Source organism: Capsicum annuum, chromosome 3 (genome assembly GCF_002878395.1).
Source record: "Capsicum annuum cultivar UCD-10X-F1 chromosome 3, UCD10Xv1.1, whole genome shotgun sequence".
NCBI lineage: Eukaryota > Viridiplantae > Streptophyta > Magnoliopsida > Solanales > Solanaceae > Capsicum > Capsicum annuum.
The window spans coordinates 118662864-118688744 of NC_061113.1; positions in this window are offsets into that span (position 1 = coordinate 118662864).

Here is a 25881-nt window from a genome sequence, read left to right on the forward strand (position 1 = left end):
GTATCTGTAGCTATGAATGTGCTAATTAGTAGTTAATGCCAGTAGTGGATCTATGTGTGTTGAGATGACATAACCAAATAGGTAGTGGAATGATTGTATGATTGTGTTGGTTTTACTATGAAATTCCCATCACGATGTTGTTCATATATGTATCCTGGTATTGAGTTGCTTGAGGACAAACAATTGCCTTAAGTTGAGGGTGTTCCAGGAATATTTTAGGCCTTTTCCTTAGGATAATTGTGTGTTTTTAAGCAACCATGATTGTATTTAACATGGTATTTTAGTGCTCTTTGGATAAGGACTGAGTGTGAAGGATAACTGGGAGAATCTGAGCAAAACAAAGCAAATTGAGTAGCGACGGCTCAGGTGATGGACCATCAACCTTGCAATGATCTGTCGGTCTAAACCATCAACAAAAAGCAGAAGGCATAGACTTTGGACGTCCTATGACGGTCCAGCGATGGACCATCGGCCTTGAGATGATTCGTCGGTGTGAACCATCGCTATAATACATAACGCATAATCACTAGAAGTCCTGAGATGGTCCAGGCAATGGACCGTCGACCTTGCGACAGATGTCGCAGTACCCATCGTACAGAAGATGAAAATGGAGTCACTGGACACCCAACGACGGTGCAACCGACGGACCGTCAGACCTGTGATGGACCGTTGCTTGACCCGTTGACCAAAATACAGAGAATCTGAGTTTGAATTTTAAAACACTATTTCTGGAATCATGTAAATACCAAGTATTAGGGTTTATTCTGTATCTTTTGTCTTCATTTTTCATACTTTCTCCTCTAGTGAGGGATTTGTACTACTTTTCATTAGGATTTGAATCTAGAGATTGACAGTTGATTATTGGTTTTTATATTCTCCATCAAATATTGAGAAGAACAATATTGCTACTTTTGTAAGTACTTTTCTGAAGTTATTTATGAATAATCAATAGAACTTTGATTTCTTATATGGAGATGAGTAGCTAAACTCCCATAACTAGGGTTATGGGAGCCTTGATGTAGAGAAATATTTTGGGGTTGTGAATGGGTTTGATTTCTAACATCTATCAAAATTGCATGAATTTTTCTTCATCTTAATGACATATCTTGGTTGCAAACTTGAAGAGTGAGCCCATGAACTCCACTTGTCTAACAAGAAAGTAGATGTTGGGAAAAGGAGTGATTCTATTAATGCTATGATAGGAATGGGATCATACTTGTATGCTCCTAAGAAGCTAGAACTTAATCTTAAGAATCGTCCAACACCACCGACGAAGCCATCCATTAAAGAGACACTGGTGTTGGAATTAAAAGAGCTGCTAGGGTACTTAAGGTACGTGTTTTAGGGCAATAAAAGCATGTTACCCATGATTATTGCAGCTGATTGGGCCAAGAAGCAGGTGAAAACCCTTATTTCGATGTTTCAGAAGTACAAAAGAGCAATAGGTTGGACTATTGCTAATATTGTTGGCATTCCTCCTGGCATTTCCACTCATAAGATACAACTTAAGGAAGACTTTACTCCAACCATCGAGCATCAATGCTGACTTAACCCACCAATGCAAGAGGTTGTTAATAAGGAAATTATTAAGTGGCTGGTAGCAGCAGTGGTTTATCCTATTTCCAACAGTAAATGGGTAAGCCCAGTTCAATGTGTGTCCAAGAAAGGGGGCATGACTGTTGTTGCAAATTAAATGAACTAGTTGATTCCTCTCAGGCCTGTGACTAGTTGGAGAGTTTGCATGGACTACTGCAAACTGAACTCATGGACTTTAAAGGACCACTTCCCAATGACCTTCATGGGTCAAATATTTGATCGGTTGGCAGGAAGGGGGTGGTATTGCTTCTTGGATGGATATTCTGGCTATAATCAGATCTGTATTACTCCTGAAGATCAGGAGAAGATGACGTTCACATACCCATATAGTACTTTTTCATTCAAGCGGATGCCATTTGGGTTATGTAGTGCACTTACTACCTTCCAAAGGTGTATGATATCTATTTTCTCGGATATGGTTGAGGACACCTTGGAGGTGTTCATGGATGGTTTTTCTGTGGTTGGAGATTTATTTGAGCTATGTCTGGAGAACCTGATTAGGGATTTGTAGAGATGTGTGGAATTCAATCTTGTGCTTAATTGGGAAAAATGCCTCTTCATGGTGAAGGAGGGCATTGTTCTCGGGCACAAAATTTCAGCAAAAGGGATAGAGTTCGATTGAGCCAAAGTAGAAGTTATTAAGAAGATACCACCTCCCATCTCGGTGAAAGGGGTGCGTAGTTTCTTTGGATATGCTGGCTTTTACCGGAGGTTTATAAAAGACTTCTCAAAGATTGCAAACCCACTTTGCAAAATTTTGGAGAAGGAAGCTAAGTTCTACTTTGATGATGATTGCTTGAAGGCATTCGAATGCCTTAAAAAGAAGTTGGTTGAATTCCCTATCATTGTTGCACCGGATTGGTCAAAACCATTTGAGATCATATGTGATGCAAGCGGTGTTTCCCTTGGAGGTGTGCCGGGGCAAAAGAAGGACAAATTATTTCATATAGTTTATTATGCCAGCAAAGCACTGAATGGATCTCAGAAAAACTACACCATCACAGAGAAGGAACTTCTAGCAGTGGTGTATGCTTTTGAGAAGTTTTGGGCATATTTACTAGGTACCAAGGTAGTGGTACACACTGGCCACATGACCTTGAGGTACCTAATGGAGAAGATGGATGCTAAACCAAGGTTGATCCGATGGGTATTGCTACTTCAGGAATTTGACTAAGAGCTCAAGGATCGTAAGGGATGTGAGAATTAGGTGGCTGGCCACTTATCCAGACTCGAAGGTGAGCAAGCAGTTAGAGATAAAATAGAGATCAATGGTGCATTTTCGGATGAAGAGATTTTGGCTGTTGTTATGGAGAAATTGCCTTGTTACGCTGATTTTGCAAACTATATGGTGAGCGAGTTGATTTCGGAAAATCTTTCTTTTTGTCAAAGAAAGAAATTCCTTCCTGATGTGACACATTACTTCTGGGATGAACCGTATCTGTTTTGGCGGTGTGCTGACAATATTATAAGGAGCTATGTTCCAGAAGTAGATGTATTAAGTATATTGGAAGCATGTCATGCTTCCCAAGTTGGAGGCCACCATGCAGGTGATCGAACAACTCTAAAGGTTTTGCAGAGTGCCTATTATTGGCCAACTTTATTCAAGAATGCTAATGAGATCATGCTAAGTTGTGACCAATGTCAGAGGCAGGGGTCAATCTCCAAGCGGCATGAAATGCCTTTGACAAAGTTGCTGGAAATAGAAATGTTAGACGTTTGGGGCATTGATTTCATGGGCCCTTTTGTAAGCTCGTATGGGATGAAGTACATTCTAGTAGCTGTTAATTATGTATCAAAATGGGTTAAAGCCATCACCTTGGCTAATAATGAAGGAAAAAGAGTTGTTACGTTTCTAAAAAAAGAACATCTTCTCTCGCTTTGGAGTACCACGTACTATTATAAGCGATGGAGGATCTCATTTTTGCAACAAAGTGTTTTGAGCTGCCTTTGCAAAATATGGGGTGAAACAGTATAGAGTAGCAACTTCATTTCATCCAAAAACTAGTAGGAAAGTGGAGGTTTCAAATCGGGAGATTAAAGCCATCCTAGCCAAAATGGTGAACGCTAGTAGGTAAGATTGGTCTCGAAAGATCGATGATGCCTTGTGGGCGTATCGGACTGCATTCAATACACCCATCGGTATGTCACCATATCAGTTAATCTATGGCAAAGCATGTCACTTACCAATAGAGCTGGAGCATAAGGCTTTGTGGGCACTCAAAATATTAAATTTGAATTAGAAGGAGGCAGCGAAGCTAAGACTGGTGCAACTGAATGAGATGGATCAATTCCGTCTCAGAGCTTTAGAAAGGGTAGACCTATACAAGGAGAAGATGAAGAAGTATCATGATCGGAGGATTGAAAAACAAGATTTACAGAAAGGTGACTTGGTTCTTTTATTCAACTCCAAACTCAAACTGTTCCTAGGTAAACTTAAGTCCAAGTGGTCAGGCCCGTTTAAAGTGAGTCAAGTCTACTCATCTGGAGTTGTTAAACTTGAAAATGAAGATGGAAGTGTCTTCAAAGTCAACGGGCAATGAGTTAAACTTTATATCGGTCCAAACGACTCCATAAAAAGTATTGCTACTCTCTATCTCGATGAAGTCTGAGTAATCGAGATAACTAAGTCGTGCTACGATGATAAATCAGGCGCTAGTAGGAGGCAAACCATATTGTGTTGTTGTGTACAATTAATTTAGGTTATTTTACTGTTTGTTTTGTTTATTTGTGCAAGATGAAGGGTGTGTGGAAGTGTGCAGGTATAACAGAGCAGGGAAAATAGAAGCAGAAGAAGTTTCAGGTGACCGATGGGTTACCTGACGGACCGTCGTGGGCTCGATATACCATCGTGGTTATCGCTGCGACAATATCTCAACCGAAGGTACAACTTCTACCTTGTGGTTCTGCCATAGAACCTTAACCAAGGCCACATCCTTGGTCCAAAACCAATGAGCTTGCCGATCCAATATCTCATTCAGGATCTCTTCATAAGACAGAGAATCTGAGATAACCAATCCCTCCAAAGGAACTACCGAAAAAAGTATCACTATTGCATTTTATCAACATGGTAACATGGAATACCGGATGAGCCGATCCCAAACTAGAAGTTAACACCAATTCATAAGAAACATTACTAACCCTCCGTAAGACCTCATAAGGACCAAAAAATTGGGGATTGAGCTTCCTCTTTTTGCCAAATTGCATCACTCCCTTCATGAGAAATACCTTCAGGAACACCTTATCCCCAACCTCAAACTTCCAACTCTCAACGCCTTACATCGGTATAGGACTTTTGGCAACTTTAGGAAGCCTTAAGCCTATCCCAAATTACCTTTACTTTTTCTATAGCCTTATGGAAACTTTAGGAAGCCTTAAGCCTATCCCAAACATATCCGCTTTACCAAGATCAAACTAACCTATACGAGATCTACACCTCCTACCATATAATGCCTCAAAAGGGGCCATACCAATACTAGAATGATAACTATTGTTGTAAGCAAACTTCACCAAAGGTAGATGCTCAATCCAACTGCTACCATAATAAATCACGAATGCCCGAAGCATATCCTTAAATGTCTGAAGAGTCCTCTCTTCTTGCCCATCCATCTGAGAATAAAAAGCAGTACTCAGACTAACCTTAGTACCTAACCCTTTCTGAAAAGACCACCATAAATGAGATGAAAACTTTATACCATGATCAGAGATAATAGAAATAGGTACTCCATATAGCTTCACAATTTCTTAAAGGTACAACTTCGCATATTCCTTTGCTGAAAATGTAGTCCTCATTGGCAAAAAGTGAGCAGACTTCGTCATCCTATCCATGATGACCCAAACCAAATCAAATTGGCTTCGAGACTAGGAAAGTTGAGTAACAAAATCCATATTGATCACCTCCTATTTCCATTCTGGCAACTCAATTTCTTGATACAACCCACCAGGTCTCATGTTCTCAACCTTAACCTGTTGGCACACGATGCGCTTGGCCATAAAATCAGTCACATCCCTTTTTATACCATTCCATCAATAGATCTTCTTGAGATATTGATACATCTTTATAGAGCCGGCATGAACATCATAGCGTGATTCATACGACTCAGCCAAAATCCTTTGTCACAACCCATCGACAGCATGAATGCACAACCTCCCTTGATACCATAAAGTACCATTGCCATTGATCTCAAATACCACTACCTTTTCCCTGCCAACATCATTCTTTATTTTTATCAAGATAGGATCTAGCACTTGCTTCTCCTTAATATTTGCTTCAAGAGATGAGCGAACCACCTCCTGTACCCTCATACCTCTATCCTTAGAGTCCAAGAGAAAAACACTAAGATTAGCCAAGCGGTGAATGTCCTCCACCAATTCCCGCTTTTCTTTATCCACATAAGCTAAAATCCCCATGGACAACCTGCTAAGAGCATCAGAAACCATGTTAGCTTTTCCTGGATGATAGTGAAGACTCATATCATAATCCTTAAGAAGCTCCAACCATCTCCTCTACCTGAGATTTAGCTCCTTTTGAGTGAATACATACTATAGACTCTTATGATCAGAAAAGATATCCACATGTACACCATATAGATTATACCTCCATATTTTCAAAGAAAAACCATCGCAAAAAGCTCCAAATCATGAGTAGGACAGTTCCTCTCATGGACCTTCAACTGCCTGGAAACATAGGCAATCACCTTTCCATGCTGCATCAACACACAACCAAGGCCTATCCTAGATATATCACAACAAACCACAAACCCATCATTACCTTCATGCAATGCCAAAATAAGTTAACTTATATTTTAATTTCTCAAAAATCCCCTCACAAGCATCCGAACAAGAAAACTTCAACTTCTTCTAAGTCAACTTAGTCAAAGGAGCCGCTATACTCGAGAAACTTTTCGAAAATAATCGATAATACCCAGCCAAACCTAAGAAGCTTTAAATGTTGGATGGAGTCGTGGGTCTAGGCCACCTTTTAACCACAACCACCTTTTGAGGATCCACCATTATCCCCTTACTAGAAGTGATATGATCAAGTAAATTCACAACGTTAAACTAAAACTCGTAATTAGAGAACTTGGCATACAACTGCTATTCCTTCAAGGTCTGAAACACCACACGGAGGTACTTAGCATGATCCATCTTACTCTTAGAATAAACAATGATGTCATTAATAAACACAACGACAAAAAGATCTAAAAACTGCCCGAATACCCTGCCATCAAATCCATAAATGCCGTCGAGGCATTAGTCTAACCAAATGACATCACCAAGAATTCAAAATGCCCATACAGAGTACTAAAAGTTGTCTTAGGGATATCCACCTCTCTAACATTAAGCTAATAATACCCAGACTGAAGATCTATATTATAAGAAAACTTGGTACCTTGTAATTGGTCAAACAAGTCATCAATCCTTGGAAGAGGATACCTATTCTTGACCGCCACCTTATTCAACTGCCGATAGTCAATGTATATCTAAAGTGAACCATTCTTTTTGTGCACGAACAACACCAGGGCACCTTACGGAGATACACTAGGATGAATAAACCCCTTATCCTGAACATCCTTAAGATGTGCCTTGAGTTTTCTCAACTCTACTGGAGCCATTCTATAAGGACGAATAGATACTGGACGAGTGTCCAGAATTAAATCAATACTAAACTCAATTTCCCTACCTGAAGAAACACCAGAAAGATCATTTAAAATGACCATGGGAAACTCATTAACCACTGGAACTGACTACAAAGAAGGATCTTCCAAGTTAAAATCTTTAACTTAGACCGAATGATAGAGACAAGATTTAGAGATCAATCTTTGAGATCTAAGATAAAAAATAAACCTCCCCCTAGGATCTATGGAACCACCCCTAATTCTATAACCGATTCACAGGGGAACCTAAAAATAACTTGTGGGTATGACAATCTAAGGATACGTAACAAGAGTGTAACCAATCCATCCCCCAAATAACATCAAAATCCACCATATCCAGCTCAAATAGATCCACCAAGGTCTACTTGTAACCAACAACTACCATGGTAGAAATAGAAAAAATGATCCAAAACAACCTTAGGATCAAAATCAATACACATAGCCATATATGAGGTCACAAAAGAATGAGAAGACTCTGAATCAATCAAATAATACACGTTATTATAGAAAAGCTGTAATGTACTAGTAACGACATCAGGTGATGCCTTAGATTCCTATTGAGATGTAAGAGCATATAACCTATTTTGGCCAACACTAGAACCAAGAGTAGTAACAAATACAAATAAGTTACCTTCGGGTGCAAGAGCAAAAGATGAAGCGACAGGAACCTTATTCGCTCTTGTGGCCACCTTATTAACCGAATAATTCCTGAGCAGATGGCCTGACTAGCCATACTTAAAACATTTGTCCCTCCCTTCGTCATTATAACCCTAATGAGGACGACCACAGAACCATTAAGGAGGGCATAAAGAAACTGATTGGCCCCTACTTGCCTGAGATTGGACACCCTGTGCCCAGAAATTATCACCACCTTGCGGACGCCTGTCACCTAATTATTTCAGGTAAGGAGCCCTAGTTTTGGAGAAGGAACCATAAATCCCCAACTTTGTTTTTGCCATTTACCTCCATCCCGAATTCCCTCCAGCTGAGACTACCTTGCTCAGTAAATCTACTTCTCTTACCCTTCCTTTCCCCAAACTCCACCTGCTTCATTTTCTCTTCATCCACTTACTGCATATGAATAACTAACCTCAAAATATCCATATCCTTAATCAGCAAAGCAGTCTTGATTTCAAAGATTAAATTCTGATTCAACCCAGAAGAGAACTTTCTAATTCTCGCCTTCATGCCAGCCAGTAAATTAGGAGCATATCTTGACAGCTGATGAAATTTCAAGGCATATTCCTTAACAAACATCCTCCCCTACTTGACGTTCAGAAACCCAACTATTTTTGCTTTCCTCAGCTCTTAGGGAAAGAAACAATCTAAAAAGGCATTAGAAAAGTCCTCCCATAAGGACAACTCCTCCATATCACCTCTATCCCCATTCTACTCCTCAGATCACTACAATGTAATATCTTTGAGCTGATAAGCTGCAAAGTTCACACCTTGTACATTAGTAGCTTGCATCACCTTAAATATCTTCTTCATATTATCCAAGAAAGCTTGAGGATCCTCTTCCACCATTGCGCTAATAAAAGTAGGAGAACTCATTTTCATAAATTGGCCAACCCTTGTGGCATCAGAAGACAATCTACCTGATGTATCCCGCTCAGCCTGAGCAACAACCAATTAGGAAAAAACATGAACTGACTTGTGAAATTCCATATTAGTCACCTCACCTTGAGAAGGACTAGTAGCAACCAGCGAAACTCTAGAACCAACAGGATAGGACCCTGAGATCAAAGACGAACTCCATACGTAGGACGTACCCCATCAATATTGTCCCTAGATGGGAAAGAAGGATTTTCTTGTTTTCCAAATCTACGAGGCATGACCTATAAGAAAAAAAAACAAGGATTAGTAAAGGATCCATGACTTAGACTCCAAGCTTGAAAATAACATACCAAGAAAGTGAAATATTCCTAAATGCCCTGTAGCCTCACTCTTATGAGTGTGGCGCGCTACATACCCCTAAAAGAGACTCTACTAGACATGACTTTATTGACTCTTCAGTTAACCATGACCTAAAACTCTAACATCAACTTGACACGACATGACCTGGAGCCTTGTCTTAATGGGCGTCTCAAGTCCGACCAGGACCGGACACCAACCCTGTTAACCAACCCAACCTCCAGCCGCCTGCCCTAAGTTTGCTAAATTTCAAATATTTAACAAGATAACATTATTGTTCAAGTCAATACTCTGGGATAGGATCACGACCGTGATCGACCCAACTAAATCCAACCATTGGCCATACCGCTCAGACCATACCAACCATTACAAACCATGAACCAATAATTGATTAATAATCAAACCAAGTTCCATAGCATAACATAAAAGGATAGAACAACCAACAATATCATCCAAGGGGGTAAGCCCCCTCTCCAATGCCAATACTAAGGCTGACACCCATACCGATCCCGCTAATACCAACCAGTAGTAGTACCATAAAGACTCTAACCAAAAGAGTGATAAAATTTGGATAAGACATGCCCCCAACTATAGACAAAACAAAAATCCATAAGTAATCCAAAGTATGAAATAATATCCATGAAATGGAGCCTTCCAAAAAGATAAAAGTTCACCACTTCAATACAATGCCTGAACCGAGTATTCGAATGCTAAACAAAAGTAGAATGGCTAGTTCCTTCATAGCGTGGGTATACATTCACCCAAGGACGGGTTAGCGGGTTAATACTAGCATGAACTCAGGATAAGGATAAAATAACGCCATTTATAAAACCATGTAAAACCATCCATAATGCACATAACCATACATATATATATATATATCTATGCCGGGAAAGGGAATCGTGTTTAAAATGCATTTAAAACTTTTACCTGGGTGGTGTTGCTTTTCCATCCTAAAACTACCCACGGGCTATATGGGTTTTGCTCTCCCTACTAAAAGGGCCCCAGTGCGTGAAGCCGCTCGACCAAGGAAGAAAAACCTTAGGATGACTAGTTCATCCTTCTAATATGAAGTGTGACATCATGCACACAGTCATTAAGACTAAACCTCACCTTGGCAAATTTGAGTTTCCAATTTTGGTCCCCCCTGAGACCTCCACCATCCCCGGCTTTCCTACACCTCTCCCAGTAAGCCCAATTATAACCATTTCCAAACAACCAAACCATTATCCATTTATTAACCAAGGCTATTAGTAGTGGTATCATCATACCGACCATAACTTACAACTATTCTCCTTAGCCAAACCTTTTAGTCTTCAAGTGATTCCCATGTACCCATATATCGTATTATTTGATTTACTTGAGGGATTTACATGTACCCCACAAATAGGTTTATTATGACAAACCATAACTTTAAACCATTATAAAACAATTTAAGACATTTAGGGTTCAATTACCAAGTATAAACAATGCATATGTTCCATTGAAAATCCATTAGTATAGTGAAAACATTGTTATAGGTATTTTCTCAAACACGTTGGGGGCATAGTATTACCTAAACCAATTACCAAAAACCATTCTCAAGTAATACATTTATCCAAAACCACAATTAAAGCATAATTAAAGCATAGGGAAACCACAACCAAGCATTTATAAATAAAACCCCCAAATAATATTTGAAACCCAAACCATACAATATTCAAACTATACAAATATTGTATAAAACTATGTATTTAATTGGAACTAATAATGAGGGAATAGATCATGCCTTAATTGAGAAGTTAACAGAGAGAATCCACTAATACAAGCCACGAATTAAGCCTTAGGATGAAACCTTATCCACCTTATTTTAAATCTTGTTTAACTTTGCATCTTCAAATTTCTTAGCCTTGATAAGATCAAGGAATGTTAGCCTTGCCTTAACACTATCCAACACTCTACCTCTTTTGGACACCCCAAATTGCACGAACTACACTACTAGAGTGTGGATCTGTCTAGCAAAAGGTTGCCTTGTGACTCTCAAACAAGCTAAACTGCCCATACTTAGAAATTTTCTGCTCAATGTGTCCTCAACTATATTGGCATTTTCTCAAATGATACTAGATGGTCGCATTGTATTATTTTAGTAATTCCATTAAATTCAAATACTTTTGAGTGAAAACATGATGTTAGTTATGATGGTTTGTGAAAATCCCACACTTAACACCATAAAGGTAGTGTCTCCATTTCTTAATTGCAAAAACACTACTACCAGCTCCTAGTAATGAGTTGGATAATTCCTCATGTCACCATTAATTGTCTTGAAGTATAGGCTATCACATTCTTATCCTACATCAACACAACACCCAAGACAAATTATGAAGCATCACAATACAAAATAAAATCCTTACTTTTAACTAGAAAAGTAAGGATGGGAGATATGGTCAAATGAGACTTAAGCTTTTGAAAGATCTTTTCACACTTGTCGAACCAAACAAACAATACCTCATTTTGAGTCAGTCTTGTCAAATGAGTAGCTATGGAAGAAAAATTCTTGATAAATCTTTGGTAATAGCTAGAAGGGCCTACAAAGCTTCAAACTTTGGTCACAGAGGTAGGCCTCCTCCAACTCGTAACAAAATCAATCTTTTGGGAATCCACCATTACCCTTTTTCCATAAATCAATTTCCCCAAAAAGGATATAGATGACATCCAAAACTTGTACTTAGAGAATTTCATATAAAGTAGCTTCTCTTTCAAAATACCTAAGATTTTACTAAATACCCTTCATGATCCTTCTTACTCCTAGAGTAAATCAAAATGTCATAAATAAATATAACAACAAATTAATCCCAGAAAGATTTAAATATACCATTCATCAAACTCATAAATGTTGCCAATGTGTTAGTCAACCCAAAGAACATTATTAAGAATTCGTAATGCCTATAACGAGTTTTGAAAGCTATTATATGAATATTATCAGGACGGATATTTAGCTGATAAAACCCTGACATCAAATCTATCATGAAAAATACAGAAGCACCCTGCAACTGGTCAAATAAATAGTTTATTCAGCGCAATGGGTAGTTATTTTGAATGGTTACTTTATTCAGTTGTCGGTAGTCTATACATATTCTCATGCTACTATTTTTTTTCTTAACAAACAACACTAGATCACCCCAAGGTAAATCACTAGGATGAATTAATCCCTTATCAAGCAACTCACATAATTAAGTCTTAAGCTCTTTTAACTCAGACAGCGTTATCCTACAGGTAGGGTAGAGATGTGGTGAGTACTTGGCTCCAAATTAATACAAAAATCAATGTTTCGATCCATAGGCATACCAAAAATGTCATAGGAAATGCCTCCAAAGAAGTCACTCACTTCGATAACTGACTCATTAGAGGGGACTACCACATTTGTGTCCAAAGAAATTATTTTCACTAGGCCACACTGATATACACCTTTCTGCTCTAACTTATCTATCTTTGACATGTCTAAGGTCACAAATTTTGCATTATAATTTATAATATCATGATATAGGGACAATCAAGTCATACCCAATATGATATCAAAATCTAGCATATCCAAAATCACCTAATCTACCCAAGTCTGAAAGCCTATAAACATCACAAAGAAATTATGATATACTTGAGTAACTGTCACAAAATCTCCTAATGGAGTAGTTACATAGACAAGTGAGTTAAGCATATCAACCATGTTTAACCCCAAGAAAAATTTAATAGCTACATACGAAAAAGTAGAAATCACATTAAAGAATATCGTATTTATCTATTCATAGACAATAACAGTATCTGTAATGACTGCATCTGAGGCCTCTACTTCAGATTTACCTAAGAAGGCATAAACATTGACTCTATCATCATTTAAATCAACCTCTTTTGTAAGTTGTTCACCACTCCTACAATATTACCACCACTCCAATTACCACTATGGCCATCTTTATAACCACCATACCTACCCTGTGGATGACCTCTACCAGTTCCACCACCTCTTTTGTAGCCTAAATCATATCCTAGAATGCTTCTGACACTAAAATCTTAACTCTTACCATTATGACAATTCCTTTTTAAGTGTCTAACACTGTCATAAGTAAATTAATCTTGATCCAATGAAGGCCATAGAGAAGAAAAGTACAAACCACATGGCTTCCCATACGTAAAACTTGTTGAGTGGCCTCTGATGGACCCTCTATAGATACTGGTAGAGCCGACTGTATTGGACTTGCTGGGTAGGCCTATGAACCGTGGCCTCTAGAGTAATATCTACTTAAGTTGCCTATATTCTGGGCCTTCTTTGCTACCATCTTTGCATGCCAACCTATTTGACACCTTCTACTTTCTTTAAGGTTACATACATTATCAAAGGTCTTTCCTAAAAAAGTAATCTGTAATACCACAACCTATAAGTTAATGTTCAAACCTTTCCCGCAGAGGCAAATCCTTTTCTTTTTAATATTAAGAAACTAGGTGGCATATTTGGACAAGTTATAGAACTTAGCCTTATCAGGTACAATAGTTATATTGCTATACAAGGGTAAGAAACTTAACCTTCTTTTTGTCACGCAAGGTGCGTGGCACATAGTTTTCAAGAAATAAAGTATGGAATTGAGGCTATGTCAATGGAGGTGAAGCTAAAAACTGACATTCTATATAAACCCTTCTCTAATACTTAAGCTCACCATATAGTTGGAAGTTCACAAATTCTACAATTTGCTACTCTACAATTCCCATATTGTACAACCTCTTATGATAGCCTATACAAAACTCAAAGGCATCATATGTCTCAGAACCTAGGAAAGATAGGGGTTTTATATTAAAGAATTTGCTTAACATATCATGATCACTTCTAGGGCTATCGCATGTGACATGCTGTATTCTTGAATACCCATGAACAGATAATGTAGGCATAGTCTTAGTACCAGCAAACCTACTTAAAAAATAAGAACTAACTGAATTATCTTAGTAGACAAATGGGGAGGCACTACACTTTCAAAAATGGTATGACCCCCTCCTATTCTGGAATATACTTTTTCATAACTCATCATAATGATCCTTGGGCAGGTGAGATATCTCTGATCTCAATCGAGCTAGATTACTTGTAGCCCAAGCTCCACCACTGCAGTTGGAACCGTTACTGAGAGAGCTTCTTCTAATCCCATTGGCTCTCATATTCACCCTTTGCAAACTAATAATAAAGAGACCATGCACTAATTTTGATTGCCAAATACAGTTAGAATTAAATCATAACACAAAAAAAGAAATAAGTGAAGTTTTCTATAGTCCTGTAGCCCTTGAATAAGCGCACATAAGTCTCGGTATCATTCTGCAAGACTCTACTAGATTTATTTTGATATGATGATATCAATGAACCCAGAGCTTTTATACTATCTTTTTCATGACATAAACCCTATCACGAGTGACACCTTACTAATCTTATGGTGGGACAACCATCTAAATCAAATAACCACTATCAACACAATCATTTTTAATGTAAATATATGGAACTATTAATTGTTAATAACTAAAATAGTTCTAAACAAACAAAGTGGAATAATAAAAAAATGTCTAAAAAGCCCTTAGAAACTAAAATTCACTATAACAAAACTTCTAAATAAGACAACCATAGGTACAACCCATAAAACTTAAAAGAAACTACTAATGTCTATGCGTAAAACAATGGACAAGATTATTTAATAGGAAGATCCATGGCTTGTCAGAAGGTGATGCTCACCCTTGGATCTAAAATTGGTCACTACTTACAAATATGGTCTCATTTGAGTCGTGGAATATGTTTTGCTCTAGATAAAAAGAACAACTTAAGTTAGTATCAGTACAAAGCCACTATGTATAGGTAGGATCATAGTCCAACTAAGCTTAATAATGCGAACACCTAACTAACAAATTGTAAACAGGAAGCAACCATGTAATATTTGTAAATTTCTTTCAATTATCCTTCCGTCATAAATTCACTTAAGCCTAAACCAGTAGGGTACAAGCCTTAAAATATAGGGAACAAGCTTGGTCCATATACCAACTACCTAAAATAATTGGTGTCTTCCACCCTTATCCCAAACCAAGTGTTATACAATCCTTATTCCAACTTTCCCACCCTTCTACTCCCTAAAATCTACTAATTCTATGGAGATCAACCTGTCACGACCTAATACTATACCCTAGTTGTAATATATTGCATAGAATCATGAGTGGAACCAATCTTACCCATATTCTAGTGTATACTACGATTTCTAAAATAAGACCGAATACCTAAGTGCATAAACTAATTGAATAATAATAATAATAATAATAATAATAATAATAATTAATCCCATGGATAAAAGTCTAAAAATATCATAAAATTAAAATACTTGGTTTTTTTTATAAAAGCCTTTGATAAAGATGAGTTGCTAGGATATGTACCTAGCTAACTCTATTTGTATGGAAATATAAATAACTAAAGTAAGGTAATAAGTCTCATCATCAAGAGATAAGGACTAAACACACATTGATATTGAGATGAGTATGAGATTGCACTAATCACAAGTTGTATTCTGAGTGTTTGAACCTGTATTATAAAAAAAGTATGCAGTCAGTCCTTTAAATATACTGAGCATGTGAGATATGCACTATAATATATAAACCTGAACTTACTGATCATATATAAGGCTGAACTGAATATTGAACTAACAAATATAAGTTTATGCAATGACCCAAGTAAATAAGGATATAATGATAAATATTGTACTGAACTAGCTGAATATGAGGCCATACAATATTTGAGTTTGAATTATAGGAGCTACTATTAATTTACATACCCTATCTAAACAAAACAGGGCCCAACCTATAACCTAGTTGGTGGATGCTTTATACCCTGCCAAAGGTACAAATGCTGGATTATATAGATCCACTAAACTGATGTCCAAAAATGACTAAGGTGTTAGCCACCTATAGTGGCAACATAGTTTTGGGACTTGTTCTTCATTTGACTTTGTTCAATTGACGGTAGTTAATGCAAATTTTAGAGAACCATCTTTCTTGTATAAGAAATAAATTGGAGTATTCCATGGCGATATGCTTGGTTTGATGAAACCTTTGTTTGAAGGATGTTTAAAGTGCTCCTTCAATTTTTTAAGCTCAATTAGAGCCATTTTGTAAGGAGAAGTTGAAATATGTTGGGTAGCTGGAAGGATATCTATTCTGAAGTCAATTACCTACTTGGGAGGAACTCATGACAAATCTTCTGAAAATACTTCTGGGAATTTATTTACCACTATAACCAACTAAAACTTTAGGGTCTTCAACTTTAAATTCTTAACCTAAATGAGATAATTGATACAACCTTTTGAGACTATTTTTTAGGCCTTAAGGTATGAGACAAATTGAGCTATTACCACTGAAGTACTACCCTTATATTCTAAAACTGGTTTATTTGGCAACTAAATCTAGGCGACTCTGTTTCTATAGTTGATTGAGGATTAACAGGAATAAAGCCCATCCATGACAAGAATGACGTCACAATCCATCATATCTAACTATACTAGATCAACTTAGGTGATTTTTTGAGAAATTATGATGGGATAATTTTTGTATACCCATCTAGCTATAACTGAGTCACCAATCAGAGTAGAGAATAAGAAAGGTTCTAAAAGGATTTTGTCACTGGAACAAAAGTCTACTATAATCTAGGAAGTCATAAAGAAAATTATGGCTTTAAGATCTAACAAGGCATATACATCAATATAGAAGTATTGTAACGTACTCCTAATCCTTCTAAGTCTGTAACACATAGAATCTATTCTAGCGCTGACCTCTATCCGTACTAGATTAAGAACCTTACTGTGTTTAGCAACAGTTAGTGTTGTTAAAGAATTAGAATGGGGTCTACTATGATTATTTTTTCTCCTCTATGAGCCCACTGAGTTCCCTCTCAACTTGTGACCTGGCTTTCCACATTTTAAGAAGTACAACTACTGACCATACACTTTTATTGGTGGTTTTTACCACACTTTTTGCAAACTCAAAGAGTACTTCAACAAGTAACACTACCTAGGTTTTTGAGCCCGATGCCCTATCCCAATGGACCTATATAAACTTGGGTACTAAGGCACAAGTAGAGGATAGGGCTGGAGCTAAATACCTCTGACAAAACTAAGAATGATTACCACTACCCGACCTTTGCTGAGAGTAGTCAAAATTTCCTATTCTCGCTCTCTTAATTTTCTTTATTTCTCCTTCATATTTTTTTATTTTATTTATTAAGCATGAGTCATATGCCTTAAGATGTCCATTTTCTTAACTAATATATCAGGTCCTACACTCATTGACCACTAATTTAAAGATATCAAAATTGAACTTACTTATGCAGGCTTATGTGTCGGCCATCATCACTAGAGCATACTTAAAGAGGCGATAAAACTTTATAGAATACTCTTTCACAATCACGTTGCCCTATTTCAGATTGATCAACTCTTGAACCTTGGTTTCCTTCAACTCAATAGGAAAGAATCTTTCAAGAAAAGTAATCATGAACTTATCCCAATCCATTGGGCATGCATCTATACCTCTATCCTCCTTTCACTATTTGCACCAAGTCTGAGCCACTCCTTTCATTTGATAGGAGGCTAAGTTTGAACTCTTAACTGCAATGATACCCTTATCATGCGTGACTTTATGAATCTCATCTATAAGATCTTGTGGATCTTTCTCCATCGTAGAACCATGGAACTCTGAAGTATTCATTCGAATGAAGTCTTAGACTGTCGTTGTGCCACATCCCCTTTGGATTCATTGGTGGAACAACCTACTAGTTGACCGTAGTGGTTATTTATTAAGCAAGCACTTGGAAAACAACCCTGAACTCGACATATAATACTTGTTAATTTTAAGGGTCTGCTAGAGCTTTCTCATTTCTATTTTCGTTTCTCTTTCTGTTTATTCTTCTAGGAAGTATTTTTTGTAAATGTGTAAAGCTCAAATTAGAATAAGATAAAATAAAGTTTGCGCATTATTGCATGATATGATCATGAGAAAAATAAAAATTTTCTAAAACTATTCATACACTCACTCATAAGTGTTGATCACTTTATACCCATGAACAAACTCTACTTAATGTCTTTAAGACATCCTAGGACACTTTAATTCTAGTGGTCGGATAACATATTCGTCACGACCTGGTAATATGCCCTAGTCATACCATTTTGATTAGCATCATGAGTGACACCAAGCTAACCCATGGTATGGCATATACTATGATTTCCAAAATAAAATTGAATACCTAAGTGCGGAAACTAACTAAATAATAATAATAAGTAACCCAATGGAAAAAATTATGACAATATCCTAAATTTGAAATAATAGTCTATTTATCTAAAAGCCTTTACCAAAGATGAGTTGCTGGTATAAGTCCCCAACTAATTCTTATTGTCTAAAAGGATGCATAACTTAAATAATGAAGTGAATCTCATCCTCAGAAGATGAGGAGTCACCACTCACTGCTATTGAGATGAGTATGGTATCATGCTTTTGAATGTTTGAACTTAGATTATAAAACAATATGGTGCAAAAGAAAGTATGCGATCAGTACTTTAAATATACTAAGCATGCGAGATATGCACTATAATATATAAAGCTAAACATATAAAACTGAACGAAACATGGAGATGATAAATGTAAGCTGATGCAATGACCCAAATAAATAAGCATATAATGATAAATATTATACTAAAAAGGCTGAATATGAGGTCATGCAATATTTGAGTTTGAATTATGAGAGCTACTATTAACTGACATGCCCTATTTGAGCTAAATAAGGCCTAACCTATAATCCCAATTGGAGGGTGATTTGTATCTATCCAAAGGTACGAACATTGATTGACGTGGATCTACTAAATTGACGTTTAATAAGGACTAAGATGTCATCCTGATCTAGCCAAAAACCTCTTATAACCAACGATATTAATGTAGTTTTGAGATTTTGGGACTTCTACTAAAGTTCTTAACCTAAATTACAAATGAGCAAAATCCTTAAGTCGGCTTGTTGCTAAGTGCTACTTCGAATAAAATAAATTGATAGTATCTCAACAATACTAATGTCTGAGATTGAATGATAGAAACTTTATCTAGAACCATCCTAAAATATATGAAATTGAAGAGTTGAATGATGAACTATCAATCTATGGAATGCTAAGTCATTGGGTGTTCATAGGCCCCCATCATTAAAGAATACAATTATTCATAACAATTTCTATATTCAAAATAAAGTATGAATTTCTAAAAGAAAATTCCAAAACCCAAAGTCTCAATATACTAAGGATTTATAAAATATAATGCCTATAAAGGTACTCAATTTCAAGGAAGAACATGAATTCATGGGCTACTCATGATGAGGAACTAAAATATAAAGAGAATCACACTTTTCATGGAAACCCTAAGTTTTGAATAATGAATTAACTAGAAAACTAAGTTCACTTATGGATTTAATGGGTTAAAGGATATCCATTGATGAAGTCCCACATGCTTGAAAGTGAAAATCTTGCTAAAATCATAAACTTGAAGCCTGAAGATAATGAACCCTAGTTCTTGGGACTTGGGAGAGTTTAATTTCCTATTTTTATTTTACTTTTAGTTTTTATGTGAGTTTATGAGATTGTTAGGCTTAAGTATTCCCCCTTTAGAATATCCAAACAACATAGTATAGGGGTTTAAATAATAGGAAAAGACCAGATTACCCTTAAAAAATGGTAACCAAAAATTAATGTGGACAAAAAACAAACCAACCAACAGATCACTGGTTCTAGTCGTTGGTTTTGGTGGTTTATGAGGTTTCACTAGACTTTATCTGATGGATCAGCCAATTGTTTGTTGGTTCTTCTAAGGGTTCTTTAGTTCCTGTCATAGCTTCTGAGATGTTTTGCTCATTTTTGAGACATTTTGGATGCTCTACAGATGAACATATAGGACGGGTCATCCTAAGAAACAAAAGTTCATTTTATGGGTTGCTATACTTGGCAGCTTTGCAGTTCTTTACTAAAATATCCAAAACTTCTTTCTTTGAAATCAGATTGACAAGAAGTTAGTTTTATTAGAAATAAAACCCAAAGACCTTCACTTTGGTGGGTCTTCAGCTACAAAACTCTTCATATTTTAGTAGTTATACTCATTTGTAGTTGACCCAAGTCAAATTTTATAGTAAAACTTGATCAGTAGTGACATATTCAATTTAACTGTGAGAAGTTCCTTATGTCCTTAATTCATATCTAAAGCTCTTCCCATACTAAGAAATTTTTCATTTTGGTTCTATACAAATTAGAAGAATGGTCTTGCTCTTAGTTCAAGAAATTGGGATGTTACAATATCTTCCCATTGGGATTATTCATCCTCGAATAAAGACAAACTATACTAGAAAGATAGGAAAATAACTATAATCCCATCACCTTCTAAGAACTGAATACTGACATGATAATTGAATCTCTAACTAAAACATAGACAAAAGTAAACTCATAAATGTATACTAAGATATGTGAGCAATTGAGTGATAGTAGTTTGAGAGAAGTATTAATGAGAAAACTATTACCTCAAGCTGTAACTAAATTTGAAGGAAAAAAAGGTAAGGACACTTGATCGTTATATCTGCTTCTATTTCCCAATTAGCTCCCCCAACTAGTTGATTCACCAAAAAACCTTCACTAAAGCAGCTTCCTTGTTTCTCAACTTATGAACCCGACAATAAAGAATCTCTACTGGGACCTCTTCGTAAGAGATACTATATTTTATGCCCACACTCTTTAAAGGAACAACTAAAGTTGGGTCAACAATGTATTTATTCAACAAAGACACATGAAAAATTGGATGTAAAGTTGCTTAGTCTGTAAGCAAGTCTAACTCATAGCCCATATTGCTAATGTGCCTCAAAATCCTATTAAGGACTCATATACCCGAGACTGATTTCCTTTTCTTTCCAAATCTTTCACTTCTTTCATAGGTGAAAGTTTCAAGTAGATCAAATCATCAATTACAAATTCAAGATCTTTTTCCTCACACCTATATAGGATTTTTGATGATATAAGCTATTTTCAGCCTTTTACTAATTAGATAAACTATGTGCATAATCTCATGAACTAAATTGGGCCCTATCAATGTAGCTTTATAGACCTTAAACTAACCAATTAGAGATATACACCTTTACCAAAAAGTTATTCAAATGGAGCCATTTGAATACTTGAGTGATAATTGTTATTATAGGCAAACTCAAATAACAACAAGTGATTATCTCAACTACCTTTAAATTCAATCACGCAAGTTATCACCATACCGTCTAAAGTCTAAATGGCCTGCTCTGACTGACAATCTATCTGTGGGTAAAAGGACGTGCTATGATGAACTTGGGTACCATGGTCCTTTTGAAATAACTTCTAAAACTATGAAGTAAATTGAGTGCCCTTATAAATAATGATAGTTAAAGAGACTCAATGCTACCTTACCAACTCTCTATGGTCGAGTCTAGCAAAATCCTAACTAAATCAAAAGTGTTAACTAGTAAGAAATGTGCTAACTTGGTCATCTGGTCTACAATAACCGAAATAGAATAATACTGTCAACAAGTACGAGGTAACCCTGTAAAAGTATTCATATTTCACTATTTTTCACTTCCAAGTAGAAATACCAATATTTTGAGTCATACCACATGACATATGGTGCTTAATCTTAACCTACTAGTAGTTTGGACACTTAGTCATAAATCAGTGATACCTTTATTTATGAGAGTCCACCATTATATTTTCCATAAGTTACAGTATATCTTAGTGGCTCATGGGAAAATAGAAAACCAAGAATTGTGAGATTCTGTCAATATCCGTTGTCTAAATCAATAAATATATAGGACATATAGTATACCCTAACAACCAAGAACACTATCTCTATCTTAGGAGAAAACCTTAAAGTTTTGACATTGGACTGGTTCCTATAGCTTAATCAAAATAGGATCACCATCTTGTTTTTCCTTCACCCTTACTACTAAAGAAGATTCTGAAATAACACCACCTTCGGTTGATTCAATGAATCAAACTCCCGATATAGTAAACCTGTGAAAATTGAAAACCAAGTCCTTTTTTTCCCACCATATTAGTAACACTACCCATATAAATCCTGCTATGAGCATCACCTATCATATTAGTTTTACCTAAATTGTACAGGACACTCATATCATAATTATTCAGTAAATTTTACCATATTATTTGATAATGATTTAGATCTTTTTGACTAAATACATATCGAAGGCTCTTATAATGCCTTTAGATCTTTAAGGAAAAAACAACTATTTCCAACTCAAGATCATACGTTGAGTAATTCTTTTCGTAAGGTCTGTGATGTTGAGAGGCATATACTATAACCTTACCATGCAATATTAAAACATAACCAAGGCCTACTCCTAAAGAATCAAAATAAACTACAATCCATCTATATCCTTTAGAAGAGTTAAAATTGGTGTAAAGGTAAGCTGAGTCTTCAACTTGAAAACTCTTCTCACAAGCATTAAACCACTAAAATTTGACTTTTTTCTAAGCCATTTTGGACATAAGAAATAGTAGAAAATACTTCAATGAACCATTTGTAATAACCAACTAAACCCAAGAAACTCAAAATGTCATGAAGTAAAGATGGGCCTAGCCTACTTCCTAACTTCTTTGGTCTTATAAGGATCAACTTGAATGCCCTCACCATAAACGACATGACCAAGGAATGTTATTGATTTCAACCAGAATTTAAATTTGTTGAAATTAGTGAATAATGGGTGATCTTTGAGAGTCTGTAAGATAATTATCAAATGGTTTGGGTCTAGGTTCTCATCCCCACTCTGAGAATAAATGAGGATGTCATCTATAAAGATAATAACAAACATGGCCAAGTGATACTTGAGCACCCTACTCATAAAGTCCATGATAATTGTAAGAGCATTTTTTAGTCTAAAATACATAACAACAACTTCCAAGCAATTATATCAAGTTCTAAAGGCTATCTTTTGAATGTAAGATTTTTGACTTTGAGTTAATGATAGATAAATATGATGTATATCTTTGAGAAACTATTATCACCTTCAAGCTATTTGAACAATTCATCAATCTTAGGAATGGGATACTTATTTTTATTTTTTACTTTGTTCAACTGACAATAGTCCATAAATATCGAGGGAGCTGTCTTTTTTACGCACGAAAAAAAGTTGAGCACCCCATGGTAGTATTTTGGGTATGATGAAACCTTTGTATATAGATCTTTTTATTACTTAAGATTAACTGGAGCCATTCTAGTAGGAGGTATTGAAATAGGTTTGGTAGGAGATATATTTCAAAGTCAATTTCTCTCTCTTGAGAAATTCTTGCTAGATCTTTTGAAAAAACTTATATGAATTTATTTAACACTGGAACTAAATAAAAAGTTAGGATCTCAGACTTTGAATCTTTACTCAAACAACAAGACTAATACTCTTTTTTTGATATTATTTTTCTAACCTTAAGGTATGAGACAAATCGGCCTATAAGTGCTGAAATGATACCCGTCTATTTTTAAATTAGTTCATTTGTAAACTAAAACAACATGAATCTATTTCTATAGTAGACTGAGGAATAATAGGAATATAACCATCTATGGCATTAATGATGTCAAAATTAGTCATATATAACTCTACTAGATCAACTAAGCTAATTTTTTTAGAAAATTATGATTGGAATTTAGATATAACATTTAGCTATGACTGAGTCACATAATGGAGTAGGGATTGAGAAAGTTTCTAAAAGTATTTTGAGATTGATAGTGAAGTCTACAGCAATATAGGGAGTCATGAAGAAAAGTGTGGCTTCAGGATCTAACATGGCATATACATCATAGTAAAAGACTCATAATGTACCAGTGACTACATTAGGGGAACCTTCCTGATCCTACCAAGTTTGAAAAGCATAAAATCTATTCTACCACTAACCACCACCTAAACTAGATGAAGAACCTTAATAAGTTAGGCTACATATTAGAGTCGTTGATGAACTAGACTAGGTTTGTTATGAATATCTCCACCTCTCTGTGATGCCACTGGGCACTCCCTTAACTCATGACCAAGATTTCCACATTCAAAACAAATTCTACTATTGGCCATCACTTCCTTTGGTGGTTCTTACCATACTTCATGCAAACTAGAAGAGTACTTTAACTAGTAATGTTGTCCTAGGTTTTTGTTAGACCTCAAAATTTCTATGAATTTATTTTGGCACTTCCTTCATGTTTAATTATGATTTATAAGTTAAATTATGACAAGTATTGATAACAAGACCATTAGGAAGTTTTTCAAAATTTTTGGAAAGCACTATGGGATATTTCGAGACCCCAAAATAGTATGGGTCTACGTTAAGAGAGTGCCACGGAGGAGAGGCACTCCCTTAGGTAGAAACTAGTGAAGATCCACGATAAGAGTGTGCCAAAATCTTGTGGTACCATGATAGGAGCATTCCACACCCTTGGAGTGGCGCAATAAGTAAGTCCTATGCCCAAGGGCACCGAAATGCCAATTTTGTTTTTTTCATGTTTTCTCTAAGGGATTTTTGGTATTTAACCTAATAAATTACTTCCTAGACATATTAATCATAAAACCCACCCTCATGACTTATAATTAAATAATCTCCCTTCTCCTAAAAGCCTCAAGATCACAAAAGAGGAGTTTTTCACCAAAATTCAAGCTTGCAAGGTTCTAATTCAAGTTTTACTCAAGAAATTCGCTAAGTCCAGGTATGTGGGGTTTGAACAATGACATCCTTTCATACTTGTGCCCAAAAGGTTTGATTATACTATTGAATTTATGATATTTCAATAAGGGTTCATACCCGCTTTCATATTTTTGATATTATGGCATTATCGTGTGATTTAATGTTTTGTTTGCATAAGAGTTTACCTTTACTTATTTTTTTACTTACATGATTGATATTATGAGATAAACTATATTGTTTGACATGAGAATTCATGAGTTGATAAAATATTTCAATTTAAGCATGGACTATTTAGTTTAAAAGAAGTTCAAGTTTACTAGTTTGAGTTTCAATAACATTACAGTATAATCACAGTTTCACTTTTATATGAGATTTCAGACATCCTATGAAGTTAACTTGATCAACCACAAATTTGATATAGAAATAGTATTATGTTTTCATCTTATTATCTTATATGCCTATTTTGAGGTCAACTTCATTGAGACAGGATGTGCAATAGTATAATTTTGAGAGTAGTAAATAGCACTGAGAAAAAAATATGGGTTTAGCACATCCTATTTCCAAAAAACTATGTTCCATAGGTTATTTTAGTTATATTATTCAACTTTTCAAATTGAAAAAGATTAGGTGATCACTATAGTTTTCCTCTATACCTTGACAAGGTGTATTAGGTTGTTGCGATAAGTGTATGGGTCATCATTCCATTTTAGTAAGGGATTGAGTCATCGGACTCCATGTTTCTCGCATGGTTTATATCAGTTAAGAGAATCTCCCACAGATGTAAGGATTTTAGAAACTAAGCTAACAACTCATAATGTTTATTCAGATGTTGTTTTAGATTTTTGCTTATGTTATTTATCTTTCCATTTTATTCATGATCAAGGTGACTTGTATGATTTGAAATAGTGTTTAGATCTAGTTTTATTCATTGCATTAATCTCCATATACTTATCACATTCCAGGAGTACTGA